Source organism: Myotis lucifugus, unplaced genomic scaffold (genome assembly GCF_000147115.1).
Source record: "Myotis lucifugus unplaced genomic scaffold, Myoluc2.0 scaffold_196, whole genome shotgun sequence".
NCBI lineage: Eukaryota > Metazoa > Chordata > Mammalia > Chiroptera > Vespertilionidae > Myotis > Myotis lucifugus.
The window spans coordinates 142,095-148,094 of record NW_005871244.1 but is presented as its reverse complement, the minus strand read 5'-3'; the positions used below and the strand labels follow the sequence as shown (position 1 = coordinate 148,094).

General features: G+C 40.7%; 1 protein-coding gene across 1 annotated transcript in view; it reads right to left on the bottom strand.

Annotated features, from left to right (window-relative positions):
• RBM10 (RNA binding motif protein 10) overlaps positions 1 to 6,000 on the bottom strand; it is a 29,229-nt gene that overhangs the window by 13,871 nt on the left and 9,358 nt on the right.

Below are 6,000 nucleotides of genomic sequence, written 5' to 3'. Positions count from 1 at the left end.
ACTCCTCTCCTTCCTCCCTCGCCTCTCCATTCTATGCTGTCTTCCTCCCCTGGGCTGCGGGTGTGGACGCCTGACCTCCACCCAGGACTCCAGCTCACTTCACTCTCTACACCCCAAACGTGAGTGAGTGCTCTACAAGGCAAAGCCAACTGAGCCCAGTCCTATCACTCCCTGCAGTGTCTCCCTCTTACTCTCAGGATAAAACACCAAAATGCTCACCAAGGCCCTACAAGGTCTGCAGGGGCCTGCAGGCGAAGGCTCCTGCCAGCCTCCCTCTCTATCTCTGCCTCTGTGCATTTTGCGCCCTGCCTGTCTCAGTCACCTTGCCAGCACTAGCAGCTGTTTCGTTTAAACTTCCTCTGCAATAACTGTAAAGTCATTATTGCAAAGTTGACTTAATGTGCATTTCTTCGATGACTTAAAGAAAAAGTATTAGACTGGCCCAGCCGGTGTAACTCAGTGGTTGATGTCAACCCACAAACCAGGAGGTCACGGTTCAATTCCCCGTCAGGGCACATGCCTGGGTTGCAGGCTCAATCCCTAGTGGGGGGTGTGCAGGAGGCAGCCAATCAATGATTCTCATCATTGATGTTTCTGTCTCTCTCTCCCTCTCCCTTTCTCTCTGAAATCAATAAAAATAAATTTTTTTTTAAGTGCCCCTCCTCAAAAAAAAAAAAAAGAAAAAGAAAGAAAGAAAGAAAAAAGAAATGAAAAAGTAAACTAGATTGAGTTCTGGGAAATGAAAGAATCATACCCATTTGGTTTACTGCCCTAGTCTCCAAAGCTTAGCTTAGTGCCTAGTACTCAGTAGGTGCCCAATATTTTATTTTTTTTGATAAACTAATGATTTAAAAAGTATTCTAAAAGCAATGAATACATGTTTACTTAAAACAAGGAAATACAGCCCTAGCTGGTTTGGCTCAGAGGATAGAGCATCAGCCTGTGGACTGAAGGGTTCCAGGTTCGATTCTGGTCAAGGGCACATGCCCGGGTTGCAGGCTCAATCCCCAGTAGGGGGTGTGCAGGAGGCAGCCGATCAATGATTCTCATCATTGATGTTTCTCTCTCTCTCTCTCCCTCTCTGAAATCAATAAAAATATATTAAAAAAACAAATAAACAAGGAAAAACAGACACCATATACACTACCACTAGCAGGAGCTCAATCCCGGTCAGGAATAACACTAGCATGTCTATTAGTAACGTTGTTCTAAGATACTAGCTAAAACAACTAAACAAAGGAATGAAGAAAAGAGATTAAAAGTTGGAAAGGAGAAGGTAAAATCAGCAGTACTTGTCAATGATACGAGGATATAATATGCAGAAATAAATACCTTGCCTGTATTCAGGGTGCCACTGTTTAGAAAACAGGAAGATCCCAAGTATAACTGCATCAAGAAGATTAACTAATGGACACGTGCAAGATCTTATGACTGACTACACTTCACTCATATAAACCAGGATACATTTAAAATGGGTCGGTAATTGCTCTAGCTGGTGTGGCTCAGTGGATAGAGCGGTGGCCTGTGGACTGAAAGATCCCAGGTTCAATTCCAGTCAAGGGCACATGCCCGGGTTGCAGGCGTGATCCCCAGTAGGGGTGTGCAGGAGGCAGCCGATCAATGAGTCTGTCTCACCATTGATGTTTCTATCTCTCTCCCCTTCCTCTCTGAAATCAATATACCTATATATCTATATCTATATCTATATCTATATCTATATCTATCTATATATGTTTAAAAGATCTTTAAAAAATAAAGTGGGTCAACAATTGACTGATTTTTTTAAACCTCATCCGAGAACACGCTTAGAGAGAAGAGGGGGAGAGAGAGAAACATTGATGTGAAAGAGAAACAGGCTCTGACCAGCGATCGGACCCACAACCTTTTGGTGCACAGGACAATGCTTAACCAACTGAGTCACTCTGGCCGGGCTGAAATGGGTCAATGATTTAGATGGAAAAAATGAAACATTAAAAGTAGAAGAAAACATGGGATAAATCCCTTGATAAGCTTGAAATGGGGAAAACTATGACACAAATCCAACCGCCATGGAAGAAAAGATAACTAAATCCGACTTCATGAAAATAAAACATGTCTGCTTGGAAAGAAACAAAAACCATCAAAAGTCAAGTGAAGACAAATAATAAACTGGGGAAGATACAAGAAAAGGAAAAAGGAAAGGTACAGAATTCACAGTAAAGAAATATAAACGATTTATATTTGAAAAGATGCCCCATCTCAGTCATAATGAAAGATGAAAATTAAAATCACATTGGATACACCATTTAAAAAATAAACATTTAAATGTTATTTTTGTGTATTTCTAAATCATTTCTATTGTGGTAATATATACAGAAAAATGTATAATTTTAATCATTTTTATGTGTTCAATTAAACGGCACAAAGTATACTGATAACAATGGATAATCTTCACCACTATTTCCAGAACCTCTTCATCATCCCAAACAGAAACTCCGTGCTCATTGAACAATAACTCTCTGCACAACCTCTATTCTACTTTCTATTATTAATTTGCCTATTCTAGGTACCTCTTTTAAGTGGAATCACATACGTCTCTTTGTGTTTGACTTATTCCACTTAGCATGTTTTCAAGGTTCATCCAAGTTGTAGAATGTATCAGAATTTCATTCCTTTCTATGGCTGAATATGTATGTATGTATGGTATATACCACATTAAATTTTTAAAAAATCCCCACTGAGTCCTGACCAGTTGCTCAGTGGTTAGAGTGTTGGCCAGCAGACTGAAGGGTCGTGGGTTTGATTCCCAGTCAAGGGCATGTACCTTGTTTGCAGGCTTGGTCCCCGGCCCAGTCGGGGTGAGTGTGGGAGGCAACCAGTAGATATGTCTCTCACGATGCTTTTCTCTCTCTTTCTCTCTCTCCCCCTTCTCCCTCCCTCCCTTCCACACTCTCTCTAAAGATCAATGGAAAGAGATCCTTAGGTAAGGCTTAAAAAAAACCCTCACCCGAGGATATGTATCTTTACAAATTGATTTTAGAAAGAGGAGGGGGGAGGGAGAGAGAGAAACATGGATGTGAGAAACACTGGTCCGTTTCTTTTAGTATGTGGCCTGACTGGGGATCGAACCCCAAACCTGGGTATGTGCCCTGACCAGGAATTAAACCTGCCACCTTCTGGTTGTACGGGACAATGCTTCAACCAATCAAGCCACACCGGCCAGGGCTGGTATACACATTTTGTTTATCCCTTCATCTGTTGATGGACACCTGCATTGTTTCCACCTCCTGGTTGTTTGGGTTATTGTGAATAATGCTGCTATGAACACGGGTGTACAAGTATCTGTCTGAGTCCCTGCTTCCAATTCTTTTGGTATATATCCGAGAGTGGAATTGCTGGATCACAGTCATAAAAAAGAGAGTGGAATTGCTGGTCACATTAACTCTCTATTTAATTTTTTGAGAACTGCCAAACTGTGTTCCACAGCGGCTGCACCAGTTTACATTCCCATCAGAAACACACAAAGGTTCCAATTTCTCCACATCCTCACCAACACCTGTCATTCTCCATCTTTTCACGTGCTTATTGGTCGTTTGTATATATTCTTTGGAGAAATGTCTATGCACGTCTGTTGTCTATTTTTGAATTGGGTTTTCTGTTGCTGTTGTAGGAGCTCTTTATATATTCTAGGTGTTAATCCCTTATCAGATATGTGACTTGGAAATATGTTCTTCATTTTATGTGGATTGTCTTTTCACTTTTCTGAATAGTATCCTTTGATGTATGAAAGTTTCTAATCTTGATGAAGTCAAACTTCTTATTTTGAAATAATTTTAGATTTACAGAAAGCTCAAAGATAACAGAATTCTTGTACACCCTTCACCCAGCTTCCTCTAATGTTAACAGAAGTTAACTAAGCTGTACACTATATTAGGATTTCACCAGTATTTCCACTACTATCCTCTTTCTGTTCTGTTCCAAGATCAAATCGAGGCTACATATTGCATTTAGTCATTACGGCCCCCTCTGGTCTGTTAAAGTTTCTTGGTCTTTCCTTGTTTTTTTTTTTCTTTCTGTTGTTGTTTTTACGATCTTGACAGTTTTGAACAGTACTGGCTAGGTATTTTGTAGAATGTACCTCAACTTGGGTTTGTCTGATGTGTTCTTGTGATTAGACTTTAAGTGATGAAGATTATGGTGTTTTGGGGAGAAGAATACAGTAGATATGAGCTGCCCTTCTGATCACATAGTACCAGGGTGCACATGATATCGACATGTCTTATCACTGGTGATGCTGACCTTGACCATCTGGTTGTGTGGTAGGATCTGTCAGATTTCTCTGCTGTAAAGTTTCTCTTTTTCCCTTTCTACTCTCTACTCTTTATTTTTTTTTTAACTGATTTTTTACAGAGAAGAAGGGAGGGGGATAGAGAGCCAGAAACATCGATGAGAGAGATCTATCAGCTGCCTCCTGCACGCCCCCTAGTGGGGATGTGCCTGCAACCAAGACACATGCCCTTGACCGGAATTGAACCTGGGACCCCTGAGTCCGCAGGCCAACGCTCTATCCACTGAGCCAAACCGGTTCGGCAACTCTCTACTCTTTAGAAGAGAGTCACAGTCACTAGGACCAGCCCATCCTCAAGAGGAGGGGAATTAAGTTCTACCTCCTAGAGTGAAGAGTGTGTGTGTGTGTGTGTGTGTGTGTGTGTGTGTGTGTGTGTGTATATATATATATATATATATGTATATATATATGTGTGTGTGTGTGTGTGTGTGTATATATATATAATTATTTGGAATTCTTTTATAAGGAAGGTTTGGGATAGAACGCTTTTAACTTAACAGATCTTCAAAAGTCCAAATGTCTGACAGCAAACTGTTGGCGAGGCTGTATGAAGAATAGGCATTCTAACACTTGGAGTGCGGGAAACGAGTTAAGTCGGCTCGCGTGAATTGCGCGTACTCCGCGGGAGCCGTCTTTAACTCGGTTCATATAGATTTGCGGTGGAGTGCGGGAAACGTGTAAACTCGGGCCGATTGTAACTGCGTATTACCAAATATTTGTTTGTAATCCACCCTTTTGGTGGATGGAACAAAACCAAAAGACAGAGCCATCTTATATTTTGGCGGGAAATTCACCCGCACTCCAAGTGCTAATATTGCTGGTAGGAGTGAAAGTGGAACAATCCCTATGGAGGGGACTTTGGCAATAGCTGGCGAAACTAAAAATCTATATACTCTCTGACTACCGGTTCTCCTGGGAATTTAATGGACTGATAGGCTTGCATACACACAGAAACGTTATTCACTGAAGCACTGCTTCTAACAGCAAGGGCCAAGAAGCAACTCAGCAGGGTCAGGAAAATTCTGTTTAAAACAAAGACTAACCAGGGAGAGAGGAGCCCCATCAAACATTAAAACATATTGTAAAGGTGGGACAACTGAAACACAAATGAACAGATCAGTGATGCCAACGTGTCCACAGTACAAACACAACATATGGAAATTTAGAATAAGCCAAAGGTTGCATTTCAAATGAACGGGGGCGGGGGGAGAGGGATGGATTAATCAATAAATAATAGTCGTGATAACTGGTCCAGGAATCGGCAAACTACAGCCACTGGGCCAAACCCAGTCACCTACATAAAGTTTACATATTGTCTGTGGCTGCTTTCAGGTGCGTAGCTGTGACAAAGAGCATATGGTCTACAATGCCAAAAATATTTGCTATGTGGTCCTTCACAGAAAAATTCTGACCTTTAAGAATATAAAGTTGTGTATCTACTTCACTTCTTACACCAACTAAATTCTATATGGATAAAAAATTTAAATCCTTGAATAGAAACCATAAAACAATTAGAAAGAAAAAAATGATCACCTCAAGAATGGGAAAAGGCTTTCTAAGCAAGACAAAACCCAGAAGTCATAAAAAAGAAAACATAAAACCTGGCTTCATAAACATTTAAAAATATCTAGAGTGTAAAAAAATACCATAAACATGTAATAAAGCAAATACGG